The 17,716-nt window shown below is 47.3% G+C and overlaps 1 long non-coding RNA gene across 1 annotated transcript; it reads left to right on the top strand.

Moving 5' to 3' along the window:
- The first annotated feature begins 13 nt into the window (after positions 1 to 13).
- Positions 14 to 12,654, top strand: LOC125758692 (uncharacterized). The gene is made up of 3 exons (XR_007416321.1): positions 14 to 212; positions 10,521 to 10,771; positions 12,538 to 12,654. It is a non-coding gene; the product is annotated as an uncharacterized LOC125758692 (long non-coding RNA).
- Positions 12,655 to 17,716: the final 5,062 nt, after the last annotated feature.

Raw genomic sequence — 17,716 nt, 5'->3', positions numbered from 1 at the left:
CACGAGGTCCCCCAGCAGGCAGGTTCCTTTCGCCGCGCGATCATCGCTTCCTTCGCGGCGAGAGCAGCTGCTAACTGCAGCCGATGATGGCCGTACACTCTGTGCCATCTGCCAACTTTGATAGGTCAACGGGCGCCGAGAAAGAGGAGAGGAATAACGATAGAGCCGTGCGAATGGCCTGAAACGCCATTGGAGCAGTTACGAAGGCGCAAGTAAGCATGTGCTGTCATCGTAATTACCTTCCATCATCTATTGATATGCCTTTATAGAATTCGATATTATTTTCTTTAGTTCAATACGAAATTCTTGTCTCCGAATTGATATGCCTTTATAGAATTCGATATTATTTTCTTTAGTTCAATACGAAATTCTTGTCTCCGGAACGATTACAGCGGAGAACATGGATAACTTGGCAGTGTACTGCAAGGAAGGAGCGCTTGTCTCAAAGCCACCATGTCTATGTCACAGCGCTCTTTTAATTTTCAAACCTCAGAGTTGTAAATATTGAATCTTTGTACAGATATAGGTTTTGTCGCTTGATGGAATTGGGAAAACTAAGAATGATGACAAATTGATGACATTTGACACATCATTTAAGAGTGACAATGGTATCTCCTTTATCATTATTGTTTTCGAAGCCTTGCGCGTAAGCGCACTCAGCCTTCTCCTTGTCTTGAAGGCAATAAGTGTGACATGCTAGCCTTAACTGAAACGTGGCTGTATCCGGATATCGCTAGCAAGGAAATATTTGACTCTGTTGTTCACGACTACAGCATTCACAGGTGTGACTGAAAAGATAAAATTCTAAGCCATTTCCACCCCAAGTGAAAGCTGTGCGAACTGCGGAGCATTGATTCGCCTGTGTTTCCCTTGTGTATCTTCTGCTTATTGGCTCTTTTTTGTTCTTTTCATGTGATTATCGTCTATAATCTCCTTTCTACTGTTTTTATAATGTTTGCTGCTCCGAGCTTTGTGCGCCTAACTCCGGGCGCTGGCGTTTCGCCTCCGCTTCTCTCTTCCGTAGATTTGTGTCTAACTCCCGACGCTGGCGTTTCACTGGCTCGGAGAGAAGAATTGACCCTTCAGCGACGGTGGCGTTCACGAGCAAGCTAGCGCTGGCGTTCCAAGCGTGCAGCCTGCCCTACTTACGTGTATCAAACGTGGGACCTGCGCGACGCTAACGCGAGACATGAGACGACGACAGGGCGATCCCTTGAACTGCTCGGCAGTTAAAAAATGTATAGGCACCGTTCAGTCGAGTTTGCCAGTCTGACTGCAGCGCCAGAATACATAGCCTAGCGGATAAAAAAAGCAACCTTGAGACGGCCTCAATGAAATTGGAACGCGACGCGCGCGTTTCGCGCCCTGCATCTGTCGGCGGATTGTGGCCGGGATCCGTGGCCGGGATACATGGGGGACGCGAGCACGCGTCTATTTTCTGCGTGCCCCTAACGGTGAATGCCGAAGACTTTGAGACGGGGCAGTTTGAGCAACGCAGCTCCATCTGGTCAGTGTGCGGTGCGAATGCTGTTTCACTGAAGGTGAAAGCCGTAGGAAGTGGAAGTGTGGAGCAGTGATTCGCCTGCCATTCAGCGACGCTCGCGTTCACCGGCAAGCAAGCGCTCGCTTTCCAAACGAGCAGCCTGCTCGGCGTCCACGGCGGTAAAGGAAACCTTCATGTGTGATGCAGACGCGCCCTCTCCCCTCCTCCTCGCTCTCGCATCACTTTTCGCTTTCTCTTTTCCACCCCCTTGCTATACTACACTATACACGGCTATGCTATGCTTCACCCTTCCCAACTTCCTTTCCTTCCTCCTCACCAGTCCATCTTTCCTCATCACCCTCACTTCCTTTCCCACACCCTGTACGGCGATGCTATATGCTCTACCCTCCGCCTCCTCCTTCCCGTCCTCCTCAACCTCACGTCCCTTTCCTGCCCACTGTACTACACATGGCTAGGCTATGCTTTACACTCCGACTCCTCCTTTCCTTCCTCCTCACCCCCGCACCCCCCTTGCTATACCATCTATACACGGCTACGCTATGCCTTGTATACCTTCCCTTATCACCCTCAGATCTCCCCTCCTCACTTCCTTGCAGTAGCGTAGTATACACCGCTATGCTATGCTCTACCACTAATTCGAACTCCCGATAATTCAAACGGGTCGGCATCCACAATGGTTAATTCGAACTGGGAACCCCTGGTATTCATCACTCCTCGCAGAGGTCGGCCCAGAGTGATCACAATTTGTTGGAAAATCGAACCAAACTACGTTTACTAGAGATGAAAAACAACAAAACAGCAGCTTTTTACAGCAGATGAGAATTTGGATGCTGCGCAGGACCTCTTGGGCAAGCTGCAAACGATGCTCATGGAGAAGCGACAGAAGAAATGCAAGCATATACAAATTGCTGATTACTTTTAATTTTGATTGCATTAACTTTTTCATGTAAATAAACTTGTTTTGGAGCATAAATAGCGTCATACACTTGGACAGTAAGGCCGACTGCTCACATGAATGCATGTCGGTGCTTGTTTCTTGTGTGTCACTGATCAATTAATTCTGTTCGCTGTCAGAGCTCCATGAACTTAATTTGCGAAATCACCTACTACAAACGTGTAGTAGCGCCCAATTCGCGATAACGAGTCCAGAGGTGGCTTCTTTGGGTCCTGCCCGCGCAGTGTGGCGCGGTGTCCGTTCATTCTAGCGCCCGTCCGCTAATTCGAACTCCGCTTAATTCGAACAATATTATAGTACCGTTCGAGTTTCGAATTAACGAGCTTTTACTGTACTAAAAGAACACGCTGTTATAATAAAGCGAATTACAACGTTATGAATTCCGATTTAGATATATTCTTGTAAAACATGCTGCTACCTTCATTTCATAGTCGACTGGTTGAGAAAAAATGGGCACTCTTCAGGAATAAGGTGTCTACGGTGATTAACCAGCACGTCTTTCTCAGTGAGATAACTAATGACAAATCTAACCCATGGTTCGCTAGATCACTACGCTTACTATGAAAGAGGAAGAAACGCCAATACGATAGGGCTAAACGCTTGCGCAAGCAGCTTGGACAATTGTAATTGGAATTAAACTACCAATATATGTCCACTATAGAGCTAACACTTGAAGGTGTCTGATGTCTAATAAATGACCTCAAGCAACACCATACACTGCGGCGTAGACGACATTAATTCTAAAATTCTCAAAAACACTTTCATAGTATCCAGTCAAATACTGACACAGATCTTCAGACTCTCGTTAGAGACAGGTATGCAGCCCTCAGACTGGAAGATAGCCAAGGTCATAGGCGGCGAGTTTTCATTTTCCCGGAGGGGGCGGGGGCCCGACTTTCCGACTTTTCTCTCATATAAGTGTAGATTAATAGTTCAATGGGCCAGTTCTTTTCGAGTAATGGGTATAACACAACGGAGGCGTTGTCAACAGCGATATAAATATTCATTTCCCAACAGTTTCGGGAGGGGACCTCCCTTCCTCGGGGGATGAGTTAAAACGGGGGATGAGTTAACTCATCCCCCGAAGAAGGAAGGTCCCCTCCCGAAACTGTTGGGAAATAAATATTTATATCGCTGTTGACAACGCCTCCGTTGTCTTATATATATATATATACACATATATATATATATATATATATATATATATATATATATATATATATATATATATATATATATATATATATATATATATATATATATATATATATATATCTTGAGAGAGAGAGAGTCCGACTTGTACATTAAATAATTTAATATAACCTTAGCCTCTGGGGTACCGACGCTGCGATATCCTTATGAAGATCTGTAGTGGGAGACTCCAGATTTATTTTTCAATTTACACAAAGACATCTATCAACCTCGTAAAGCTTGGCTCAAAGCGAAGGAGGCCGCATAGGCTGCTACTCGCTGACTGCATCGCATAAAATATATTCCCACAATGCGTAGGATCTGTCGAATTGTTTTATTGACACGCCTTACTTTGTTAAAACATGCGCCATACAGGAGAGAGTAGATTAATGCTGGCACAGGAAGCTTTAATTATGCCAGTGAATTCAACTTATGATGGCCGAAAATAATTCTCAGAAGGTGCCAGATACCGTTTGCGACCACTACACCTTGTGCGAAGCTGGCGTTACGAATTTTTCCGTCAAAGGCTGTTTTCTGGACGAGTACTTGAGTTTCTCTTAGGTCACCGAACTGGTAGTAAAACCCTTTGCTGATAAATCAAAAATGCGTACCATCTTTTCTCGGCACTTTTATAGGCAGCCATGTGGAAGGGTACCTATTTGTAGACAACCAAGAAATTTCCCTCTTTTAAATGGCAAGCAAGTCTGTGGGAAAGGATTCACTGACCGACTGTGTCGGGATTGCTTTGCATTCTCAGTAGCATTTGTGTGTTCTCAAAACCAGATGCTACGTGGTTCAAGACTTTTTAACTTGTCATAGCTTAAGTGGTTGCTTCACTTGTTCATCAAGACAACATATTCTGCGCATTCCAATCCGTTTGAGGGGCATTTCCCACTGAATGTCTGACTTGTCAATGGCACATGATCCCAATTTTAAGAGTCTGAAATAAAAAAAGAAGCGGGCATAAACAGCCCCCTAATTTGCTGTCAGACAGGGCGGCCAATGTCGGGGATCCAAGCCAAGCTCTTAAAAAATATCCCGCCAAGGGAGCTTTGCCTGCCTCCCATGAAGCAGTCCGGAAGGGGCCCGAGCCCCCCCCCCCCCCCCCCGTACTTTTCGCCTATGGCCAAGGTTATACCGATATTCAAGTAAGGTAAAAAATACTCATTAACATCTATCTTTAAGATCAACAAAATGCTAGAACATACAATTGCATCCATTGTCTACAGCCACATAGAAGCTAACAATCGTTTTTGCTAATCAGCGCGCATCTCGGAGAAATTTTTCGCGTGAAACACAGTTATTCTAATTCACAATTGATTTACATGTAAAAGGGGCCCTGCAGATCTTTTCCAAGTAATGCAAGCTTCATTAAAAGAGCTTATTGCCTCACGAATCGGCTGCTGCAAAAATTTTTATAATCCGTCAAGCACGAGCGGAGTTACAGGGATTTGTCGCACGCTTCAGGCGCTTTCTCTCTCCTTTCGTACCAGCGAGCGCGCTGAAAGCTACGCAGTGCATGGGAGGCGGGGGAGGAGGGGGGGAGTGGGGTTGACAAGGGGGCAAGAAGATGCGTCCTTTCGTAAGCGCACGTCATGACCTTGAGCAATTTCTTATTTTTCTTCGAACGTGCGGCTTACATTCAGTGTAATCACGAGAGCGCGCGCGGGCACGCCCCGCCACGGTGGTCTAGTGGTTATGGCGCTCGACTGCTGACCCGAAGGTCGCGGGATCGAATCCCGGCTGCGGCGGCCGCATTTTCGATGGAGGCGAAAATGTTTGAGGCCCGTGTACTTATATACATTTAGGTGCACGTTAAAGAACCCCAGGTGGTCAAAATTTCCGAAGCCCTCCACTACGGCGTCTCTCATAATCATATCGTGGTTTTGGGACGTTAAACCCCAGATATCATCATCATCATCATCATCATCGCGCGCGGGCACGTGGCGGCATCCCACGGCCACCGCAGTAACTATGTAGCGCACGATGCTCATATCAGCCAATGGCCGTGGACTTTGTGTTTATGGCACTGGTCATTTGGGTTTATGGCATCGTTTGTCGAAAGAAGAGTGAACGATTTATAGCTGACTGAGAATTATTGTAAGTCCCACGCAGCGTGCTGCGCTATAATATTTGGCTCGCGTGTTCTTGGGAGCCTCGACTACCAATCGGCAGCGTTTTCTGACCATGCTGAAAAGGTCTTGCAGGTCCCTTTAACATGGATGAGGATCTAAAAGCTGATTGTCCTTTTCTAGACTTTTCAAAAGCGTTTGACCAAGTAGCACATCGCCGTGTGATTGTGATATTGTCGGTATTGGCATCGGCGATATACGCGTGTCCAGAACGGTAGCAGAGCGGACGGGGGCGCGCCATATGTCAGCCTTCCTCGCGGCACAGCGCTGACCGACAGGCGGACGGTGTCGTCGGCGGCGGCTGTGGCTGGCGACAGAGTTGCGGCGGTGCAGCGTCTTGACGCGGGCGCGAAGGAGGAGCATTACGGCGGACTGCAAAAGCGTAGCTTATCGCTCTTGGCTCAGACTACGCTGGTTCAGGAACTCCGAGGGATTGCTGAATTACATGGCGTACGACGTCAACAATCGAATCCACTTGAGGCTGCTACGACGGCAAGAATTTTCGCAACTCCTCCCACGCGATCGTTCTGATGGTCTCGTGCAGGTCATCGGAGCAATGTCCTTGAATATATGCGTAGCCTGGCGTCGAGCGGCGGTTGAATTTTCGGGTGCGCATTCCTAGGGCCTTTTCAATCGTTATCTCCTCCGAGAGAAATTCCGCGACGGTCTTAGGTGGCTTCCTTGTCAGTCCCGCGAAGAACTCCTGCTTTGCCCATCGCATGAGGAAACGAACTTTCTTCTCCTCAGGGATGTCAGAGTCGGCGTGTCGAAAAAAATCTGGTCATTTCTTCCGTAAGCATCATGACGCTCTCAAGCGTGGAAACTTGGGCAAGTTGGTAGGTCATAATTGAATATACGAACAGCGCAACTGACAAGGACAGAGGAAGGTAACAACACACAGCGCCGTGTGTTGTTACCTTTCTCTGTCCTTGTCAGTTGCGCTGTTCGTATATTCAGTTATGACGCTGTCCTTTGGGAGCTGCACCCGCGTTTACACAGCTGCGGCCCTTTCATTATACACATCGCTCGTGAAAGTGTTCAGGAATGTGGTTCGAAAGAGATCCTAGGTTCGAAGTGTGAACTCGCGATTCACAAACCAGGTCCTCGCGGCGTCTTCTAGTATACACGTGACGCAGCTTCTCTCCAGAGTCCCAGTTGTTGAAGGTGGACGGCCGTACGATTCCAGACAGCTTTCCGGGTCTTCAAAGCATGATCTGCGGAATGTCGGCGGCTCTCGGACTTATACTGCGTAAGAACCGATGCAGGCGACATTGCTGCTTTCTTTGTCGTACTTGTGATGACGCTCTTCCCCCAACGCATGGGAAACCGCAATCCACGCGCGTCCAGATAATGTTCGGGTTCTTATCAGATGACTTGCAGAGGGCGCTACGAAAAGCGGGGCAGTCGTCTCCATAGCAACGCTCACGCTGCTGATAACGTGCATTTTTCTGTGCCATTTTGCTGGATAATGTGCATCCGCCAAGCGGCGTCGAGGGGCGAAATCGAGAGAGCAACAGGAGAGGGAACGGCGAGAGCGGCGGCGATTCGGCTACTCGCGGGCGCTCTCCGCCTCAAGCCATTAGATGGCGCACCGCTCAACTCAAGCCGGTCAAGTTTGAACTGTTTATTGGGTGAATTTGTGCCCAGAAAATTAACATACAAGCGAGCAGCACTCACAACAGAACAACAGGGGTGAGACATAGGGTGCTATGCAGGATGGCCCGAGCTTCTTGGGCACACGCATAGAGTTTCCTACATCTACCTAGAGGGAAAAGTGGCGCTGCGAGCTGTTGGACGCATGGGAATGCCGGGATATGTGAGCTTAGAACTTGACTCGGATTCGTATCCTTCACGTAGAGCCCAGACACCTCGAAGACGCGTCTGGCTTCAACGCGTTCCTTGCGTCGAAATGGTTGATTTCTTACTGAACGAGCACGTAGTGGGCTACTTGTTTTCTATTATTGCAGAAAAACTAGTTTTATTAAACATTGGAAGCTTCTGCGTCGATGTATAGTTTTACGAAGCGTAAAAAGTAACCAACGGCCGCTAAACTTGGCAGGCAGACGACAAAGGCAGCGTTCCCTCTGCCACTGTTCGTCGTCTGTTTCTCGCTTTCGCCGTTTGGTTATGCCGTCAAGGTAAGTGGACGTTTATTTTAAAATATAATAAGTGTAAATGACATCCGCTTATAAAGTTTTGTTTTGGAGAAGCTTTATTTGCGCAGTCGTATCCGCTTTTGAGCCGAAGCCTCGCTCAACACCGGCCAACACAAGCCTCGCAGACACATATACCGTCATTGCCAGCGCTCCAACGGCGCCCCTTAAGAAATTGGCATAGACGGTGGCGCCAGATTTCCCTCTAGGTATTTTTGTAAGAAACTCTATGGGCACACGAGTTTGCTCCGAGCTCGCATTACGGCGGTCATGACAGGAAGACAGTGCGGAGCACGCGATAGCAGCGTTGATAAAAACGGTTACAAGAACGAGCATGGCGTCACATACGCATATGCGGCATTTGCGGCGGTTTTCAAAGGAACGCCACGTGCGAACGCGTCAGCGCCGCCACCCAGTCAACATTTTGACAGTGTAGCGACGTCAGCGTGATTGTCGCGCTATCTTTTTGCCAATAGAGTGCCTCGATGCGCGCGCGAGCGCATCGAGGCACTCTATTGCCAACTGATCATCGCGCCTCCCATGGGCGTGTTCGTGGGCGTTTGTCCTCTTTCCGAGAATTCTTTCGTTCCACCTGCAGCATGGAAATTTCCACTCTCGAAGGCAACAAGGGCGCACACGCAGCACTCTGCTGCAGCTCGTTTCGCGTCTCTGGAATATTACAGATAAATAAATGGACAGGTTACTGCTATACTTACATTACGCGTCTGAAAATCTTTCTGTAGTAACGAATCGATAGAAACAGTGTCTCCACTAACAAGTAAATAACATTTCTGGCCGCAAATCCCACCAGGGGCGCTTGCTTCGTGGCTGTGAGACATCGTGAGCGCCGTGAAGTTGAATGCGAAACATCGTAGCCACGTGATGATATAACCTTTAGTTCTTCGTGCGTGTGTGCATAGTCTGTGCGATTAAGCTGATAGATCAATAGTGCTGCTCGCTGGCGTTGCACCGTGAGCACTGCTCTTTCGCAAGAACAAATTCGATGGGCGGACCCGACCTTCGCCGCGGGCGTCTGTCAATCAAATTGATTGACGTGCGAACTCGGGCACAAACTCGTTGATTCTGAAAAGGCCCCAGTTCAACTCGGGACTGTCATAGTGCCGGTGTGCCTGTCAAGTGTTTCATGCAGTGGACGCTACTCAGCAGCTTCTTTGCATATAAAATAATATGGTCAGCTTGCACTATACTTATGCAAGGCTGGGGCCATCGGAGGAGCTTGTGGTCACCTAGCTTCTTCGAGCTTATTACGTGGCTCGTCTCAGTATGCTTGGCCTGCTTCAGAGTAATGACCGTGTCAGTTCGGTCTCAATATTCGTGCGTTTGATTAGGTGGGCCTTAATTAACATGGCAGTGAATAGTTACGTCTTCATTCGTAATGTTTTAATTAACATGGCAATAATTATTGAGCTTTCATTAACAAGGTCCTCAATAGCACGAACGTAATTAACATAATGCCAATTAAAGTGATCATATTTACCGCGTACTTGACGAGGAAGTTCCTAATTACCTTGGTCTGGTCTAGCGAGCTCCTAATTAGTGTCGTGTTAATTAGCATGACCATAATTCGGTCTTATCTAACATGATACTGAATAGTCCTGTCTTGATTGTTAAAGTTTTAATTACTACGACATTAATAACTGAGGTTTAATTTGCAAGGTCCTGAATAGTACAGAGGTAATTAGCATAGTCCTAATTATCATTATAATAATTAACACTATCTCGGCGAGTAATGTCTTGATTATCTTTGTTTTAATTACACGTCCTAATTAGCGTCGTGTTAATTAGCATGGTCTTAATTAGCTTGTTCTTAGCTTTACACGGTTTATTAGCATGGTCTTAGTATCACGTGACTTAATTAGCTCGACATTAGCATGATTTGGTTTAATCAGCTTCGTCATAGCATGTCCCGACTTAGCTAGGTATACCGCCCAGCCAATTAGCTAATCAGCCGGCCGCACCTGCTCGGGGAGCGAGCAGATGATTAATAAGAGGACGAAGAGGGCGCGCGCCGGCTGAGCAACGCGCTAGAATGTAGAGGCCGACCATGGTGATTATACACGCGGCCTCCGCGATTAGCTCTTGGCGCGGTGTTGTAAGGCGCCCGGTCGGAACTAATCTCGGAGGCCACGGTGCTGATTATTCTCAAGGATACTTAGTGCAGACATTAAACGCTTGAAAATGGATTCAAACGGCCCGCGAACACATAAAAAATATATTTAGTAGAACTTTCTGTCACTTTTCTTGCATGGGTGCACTTCTGCTCTCAGTGAAACGACAAACAAATGAAAGATGGTCCCTCTAGTTTGAAGACACCACCCAACCTTCTCGACCGCCCTTGACATGACGCCGCGTTCCATCCAGGTGGCGCGCCTAAAATGTACAAGCTGCGCCGCCCTGGCGAGCTAGTTGAGAAACAACCAGTAATACAAAGGCGCCGTGAGGCGTACGACGGCACGTTTCAACGTGCCCTCACATACCTCGTGGCACGTTCAAACCAGTTCAAACGCATGCTGAACGGCATTCGACACTACCGCGGCTTTTGCTCAATGTGCCTCGTTTTGTAGGTACTTTGGAACACGCAAGACTAGCGAAGATCGGGACACTTCGCTGCACTGTGGCGCAGCGGGCGAGCAGCGATGCCACCATTCTCCGCTGATGTGTGCGGACGGGTACCGTCGCGAGAGTGTGCTGTCGAAAGGACGGAAGCTGTCATTGGCAACGAGATGGCTATGACGTGCAAGAAGCTGTTTTTCGAAGAGACAGCGCTTGTGACCTTTCGGCGAAGTGCCAAGCACCGCACGACGTAAACTTACAGGTAAGTGTGTTCAAATAGCGCTAGCAAGCTTGACGGTGTATGCAGTGTGCTCGCCGTGCGCCCGCTTGAAATAAAATGAGTGCCTCAGGCAGCACTGAGAACATTCGGCTCAGTGAGTGACAGCTGTTTTGAGCGAGCATATCACAATTACGTAATCTGTAGTTACAGCTCTCGTACTATATTACAGAAGCTGTTTCGCTGCACGCTTTGCTTTACGGTGTAACGACTGCGATATGAGCATTTACTGGGCACATGCAAGCCGTTAAAAATTTTTAACGGCTTTCATGTGCCCACTAAATGTTCGTATCACAGTCTTTACAAACAACGTTTTTGAAGTTGACGGTGAAGCGCGAAATAAATGTAAAAAGGCCGGTGTAAAGTAGAGATCAGTGGTGTTAGCGGAAATACAAACATGTCGCAGGTCTCGTGCTTTAACGACGTCGACTCGCCATCGACTGCAGACCGTTTGCAAACTTGCGATCGGGCGTCGTCTAAAGCCCGAACCATATTGAGCGTTTTTGCCGGCGTTTCCTGGCGTTGCGTCCCTCGGCGTCGTCGCATCAACGCCGTCAGAGAGGGCGGCAAACCATATGAAGAGCGTTAGCTCAGCGTCACACAGTGTGACCAGAGGGAATGAACCTGACACCTCGTAAAGCAGTGTACAGTTTCCGTCAATGGACCAACAAGATATATTCCTGATTATAGCTTTTATGTCTCATTAGCAGTTCTGTGGTGCAGAAAACGAGTCACAGTGACACAACGCCACCGAAAAGTCTATTTTTTTTTATTTGACTTGTAGCGCCAGCTATTGGCATTAAGAAGAAGCACAAACTTGTAATATATGGCCTCTGAGCTTGAAGCTGCCGTACATCTTTGAGGCCACGTATTCGGCCAATACACTCATTCCTGCTAAGCCTACCGATGAACTTGAGTATGGCTCTCGGAAAGAGTTCAAAGATATCACGAGCACTTTGCTGTCGAAGCTTCTAGGGAACAAGCTAAGTCAAATACAAGCATCAATTGAGAACTTAAGGGCCACACAGTGCACGGCGACGACTTATTAGATCCGAGGCGGGCGGCAACCATTTTGGCAGCATCGACGACGCCGTTACGTAGCGGAAGTCGCTGCCAGCCGCACGCTGATTGGTCCTGCGTCCATCGAACTGCTTCCGGCGTCGACGCTGCCGCCCGTGATGTCTGGACCGTCCAGAGGTGGACGTTTCGGCCACCGTCACCGGTAGCGTCGACGTCGAGGGACGCCGGCGTACGAAACGCCGGGAAAACGCCGGCAAAAACGCTCTATATGGTTCGGCCTTAAGCCTGATACTTAAAAAAATGCCTTTGAGGAACCTAGTGCTTATTGACTTCGTGGTGGTTCCGAGTTTGACATGCAGTGTGTGATCAGCAATGGAACATGCGTAGACAACGGTTTTTCTAGCGGTCATGGACTTGTAACCGGTGTAGAGCTGTGCACGTGACAGTGACGTATAATACCGTTTTACTCGAATGTAAGGCGAGTTTTTTTTTTTCTAGATTTTTGCAACCTAAAGTCGACCCTCGCGTTACAATCGAATACCGAAATTCTGTTTTTTCTTCCTGGACGTAATGAAATGTCACACCTGGCGTTACAATAGTCGTCATGTTACAATCGAGTAAATACGGTATGTTTAATGTACGGCGCGATGCTTACGCAACCTAAGCTGTCATGTGCTTTCTTTGACTTTTTCAACGCCAGTTTCAAATAAAAGATTTGTGATGTTTTCCAGAGCGCCAACCCATGTGCATTGGTGGAAAGCAAGGCCAAAGGGAGTCAACTATGCTCTGGACTATTTTTTTTTTTCAGTTATTAAAGACATTTTTGATTGTGGCATTTGTGGATGCAACAATACCGCCGGTCTCGACGCTTCTTTTTTCCTCGTTTGATGATCGCGCACGGCGGCATGGTTCACGTTAGCAGCCACTCGTATTTGTTTGTATGCCCGAGTGTTTCCGGCCGTGCCCGGCAGGGCGGTGCAGCCTGTCCGCGGAAACTCCAGCGCAGGTTCCCCGGAGCGCACGCTGAGGGATGGGTTTCGTCTTCGCGTACTGTTAGATCGTTCCAAAGGGGGTGGTTCCCCGGCGCATGTTCCCCGGAGCGCACGCTGAGGGATGGGTTTCGTCTTCGCGTACTGTTAGATCGTTCCCGAGTTTCGCCAAACTCGGGCCATCCTGCATAGCACCCATAGTCACCGATCATTGAAATCTGGTCGTTGGTGCAGCTCTTCGGCTTTTATACATTAAGGATCGAAGATTTTAGCGTGATCACTGGTGAGAGCATTAATTCCAGAATAAACTTGGCTGCTTGCGTTGTGCGCCCAGTAATATCACAAGCCAATCAGGAAGGTTCCCAGACATTTTGGCGTGCCCTGCGCTGAGCGCTCGTTACACATGTAACACGTGAGTTACATAATCAAAAGTTCAAAAAGAAGCGCGCGCGGCAGTATGCAAGTAAATATGGCAGGTGAATTTCTGGTAGTATTCGGATAAATACGGTAGGCCAGGATACCCATCACCAGCACCGGCCCACTTATTGTAACGGATGACAGATTACATTACAGCCAGACAGACGGATGGACGGAGGAATGGGCATGGAGACGGAGGACCATATATTACTGCAGAAACCTTAGCGCAAAAAAACGAACACAGGACAAGCGGACGCTAACAATGTACAATCAACACAGCCGAATTTTCTCCCTTTTGCTGAACATTAAAGAAGAATGCTGAACATTAAAGAAGCAGGAATTATACACGCTGACATTCAATTCACTTGAATCAGGTATAAAGAAGCGAAAATCATGGTTCTAACAGTAACAGCGGTATTTCCTCTTCTTTTGTATCTCCATGTCGCTTGCACGCGGGTATCGTGAAAGTCTGTCGGTTATGAGTTTAACCATAGTGATACATTAAAGGGTGCCTGGCTCAACGTTCAAAGTAAAAAGAGCTTTCCGCCAGGAATCACAGAGCGTGTACTCCGCAGTGCGCGCAAACCTTGCTCTTGTACGCATCACTGAACACGATGGGTGCCCCGCTCGACTGCTCTTCGACGTACGTGCCGCTTGCATCCATTGTTAACGAAGCAGGGAGGCTCATGCGCAGATTTACTGAGTCCTGCCACTGTCTAGAGGATGGAATACGCCTACAGCGCGAAACACTGCTCATGCTAGAATATTAAATGCATATAAGCAACGTTTCTGCTACCTCACCGTCATTTGGAGCGACCGAACGAAATACCGGAACACAGGACTGGATGAGGTTTAAATGCGTATAAGCGCGAGCGACGTCTGTGCAGCGCGTATCAACATCGAATAAACGGAAATAAATATCACCCGACGGACGGATTTGAACTCTGAATCTCTAGTACCAAAGCCCGGTGCTCACAGCGCTGAGCCACAGGCGCATGACTCACCAGGCGGAATAGAACACCTTTATGAATTTCCCGCGTGCAGTCCAGCGCGTTCGAACGTTTGGTGCTTTTTCCAGAACGCTGATGGTTTCTTTAAGAGTTTCCTTCGTCGAAGCCTGCGCGTTAAGGAGCTTGGCAAGCTTTCACGACGTCATTGATTCCCCTTCTATGGAATGAGGGTGCAATGCAAATAAGTACCTACTTTGAGAAGCACCTCAGCAACGACAATGATATACGCACAGACTGTGACAAACGTCAATAGATGGTTGCTGCTGTAACTTTCGTTGTCATAGGGCAGGGAAATGGTGGATGTTCTTAGTTGTGAAAAAAAAAAATAACATTTGATTCTAGCCAATGCATGAGCGCAGTCAGTAAATTAATTACATTCTTATGCAGACGGCTTGACCTGCTGACGCAGCTCAGAATTGGTCTGTGCCATCAACATTGCGCTGCTACTCACGAAATTCAAGTTTGAAGGCGAAAGCGTTTCTCGGCTATGGGTTGGGGAAAGCATGCAACCAGTGGAGTGCGCGAAAAGCGTCCGCAAAAGCCGAGTCCATAAAACACGTGACCCCTCCCACCGGAATCGACGACAGCGCCAAATGCCGCAGCAAGCCCCTTCAGCTTTCTTCTGCCTCTTCACACGAGCGTGTAGCACAGTTAGCTTCGTTATTCATATACAGGAAGCTCTTAGTATAGGCAGGACCAAGCCGAAGCCAATGAATTGTTGTTTTGACAGATCGGGTAATTGTAATCGGAAATTAAATTTCATTCCAGGATAAATTTTAGAACACCTTCTACACTGTAAAATTTATGATGTTCCCTGTAAGAAATTGTTAGAAAAACTAAATAGGTTTGATAAACGGCCACCATCATTAGCAAAAAACTTTGGGCCCATGGCCAACAGAAAATTTCGGAAACATCGCTGCGGGTGCTTTAGTACAGTTTTTAGAGGAATCGGAAATATCAGAAAGATACTAAATCAGATAGAAAATTATTGCTCGCATTGTTAATTATTAACAGGTACTTCTGATCACATGTTTCCCTTGTTTTCGTGTCTTTCTCGTGTTTTTGTTCCTCTCAGCACTTGTTTCATGACAGTTGTGTTTAAAGAGCTGCCTAGAGCCTATGGCGACTGTTGTGTGAACACCTTGATGAACTCTTCTGCAAAGCGTGGACGTTTAGGTTGTGTTAGCATCTGTCAGAAGTGAGCATCGCTATTAATTGTGTGGAAAATTATTTTGTAGTACTGCGATTAGGAATGTGAGTGTCCATTTATGAGTAAATTTCGGACTATTTTATGGTTACTGACAACTTCACGATGAAAAACTAGTAAGAGAAGAGGAGTAGCCGGAGACTCGGTTACAACCTGAGAACAAGTATAACCTTCACCCACAGCCGTCGCTGCCCAACCCAGAGAGGGGCCCCATCCACAAAGGAGTTTATTGAACCGGTACACGCAATCGCTAGAGACGCTTATAAACTGAATACTTATAAATTGCGCTAGTGTAACTTACACAAACGCTAGACGCAATCTTATGCAGACTGCAGTAATACACTTTTCGCTACCAAGCAACTATACAACAACCAACAAGTTAACTAAAAGCATCGTACTTCTCAAGGAGATGGGGAGAAAAAGCAAAAAAAAAAGGAAAAAGAAAGGGGACGGGGGGGGAGTGGAGCACGGAGAGTCGGGTAACTTGTTTCTTTTTCTGAACTCAGTATGGCGCTGCTGGAAATTCCAGTTTCTCCCCACGTAATGCGAAAAACCGAGTGTGCCAGCGCGTTAAGAAGGCATCAACACCACTCACTTCCAGCTCGTCAACTAGGTATCCGAAAAAAATTTGATAAATACGGTGCATGGCTGGGAACGCTGCACGCTGTGGTTGTCGACGAGCTTCTGCCTGGCACCAACGTCTCCAGATCACGTACATTGTGACCGAAAGCATCAATTGGGCAAACATGCCGTTGTTCCTTTGCGACAGGGATGTAGCTCTAACTCCAAAGGTGCGCCAAACAAGGTGCCATACACCTTTAGTAGCAACGCATTCGAATAACGCATGCCTAGTGGTCTCAGATTGCCCGCAATTCACGCATCTATAATTTGGTGTCACGTGCAACCTGGCGAGGCCTTGATGCGTCGGTAACACGCTCCGTCTTCTCAGCCAGTCAAACTCACGAACCACTTCAGGAACTTTGCTTTTCTTCCATGTCTTCAATCGGCTTGGATTCGTTTTTCTTTTATCTTCTCCTTCTAGCGTCCCCATCCACAAAGGAAAGTTTATTGAACCGGTACACGCAAGCGCTAGAGACGCTTATAGCCCCTTCAGTCACGAATTATGATGCACCGTCTGCAAATGCGTCAAATTCGCATGGCATGATTCCAAGGCACTCAGTATTACATTCCAAGAAAGAAAATTAAGGAATGTGTCGTTTTGTGCGAGTTTCAGCAATTAATGTTAATTAGCATGTAACTAAATATCTAATTATTCTGCAGTCAGCTTCAATTCTTGCATAAAATGTCAATACTTAGGCCCGAAATGCATGTACAGTTTGTTTTTTGGTTGCATTCGTTTTGAGCGAAGAAAAAAATACTCTTGACGTTGGTCCTGAAACGCGGCACGTCGAACGATCGTCGAGCATGGTAGTGTCTCCAGCAAAATGATCCTCTGCACCAATACGCAGCACAAAGAAGTTAAATGACCATAGGTCGGCAGAAAACGTGGAGCTCACTCAGACTCACTCACCAAACATATCTTGCCCTTAGGACTCACTCGGACTCAGACTCGCCAAACTTGCTCATCCGGACTCACTCGAACTCAGACTCACTATAATTTTTCTCAACCGGACTCACTCGGACCAGACTCATCAAAATGTAGTTCCTTTGGACTCACTCAGATTCACGGCTCAATTTGAGTCTGAGTGAGTCGACTCATGCGTCCGCTAGCCTATAAATAGCTTTTTCTACCATAGTGTCAGTGCTCTTTAACAGCATAATCTCGCATAATCGGTGCTCTGCTTAGCACCTTTCGATCTCGTACCTTCAAACACGAGTTATCAGAGTTTGCAATTCAAAAGGACCTTTTTATTGAAAGAGATGACTCACACGGGATATTTTTATCAGTAACCTCCTGCGAAAAAGTTCGCGGGGGGGAGGGGGGAGGTCAAGGCATCTCTTCCCCTCTACCTCCGCAAATCACGCCTCTGATCAATAAATATAAAGCTGACGCTTACGTTGGTGGGAGTATACATGAGTATAAACGTGAGCGATATTAATGCTGAAGTAGACTATATAGGACCATAGGTCGGCAAAAAATGTGGAGCTCACTCCAACTCACTCATGTAATATATTTTGCCCTAAGGGCTCACCCGGACTCAGATTCGCTTAAATTTTCCTCAATCGGACTCACTCAGGCTCAGACTCGCCATAATTTTCTCAACCGAACTCACCCGGACTCACTCACAAAAACTTTACTCAGTAGGACTCACTCAGGATCGCGTCT

This window comes from Rhipicephalus sanguineus, chromosome 5, assembly GCF_013339695.2.
Source record: "Rhipicephalus sanguineus isolate Rsan-2018 chromosome 5, BIME_Rsan_1.4, whole genome shotgun sequence".
NCBI classification, from domain to species: domain Eukaryota; kingdom Metazoa; phylum Arthropoda; class Arachnida; order Ixodida; family Ixodidae; genus Rhipicephalus; species Rhipicephalus sanguineus.
The sequence above is the reverse complement of the archived record's forward strand: the minus strand, read 5'-3'. Positions and strand labels throughout refer to the sequence as shown.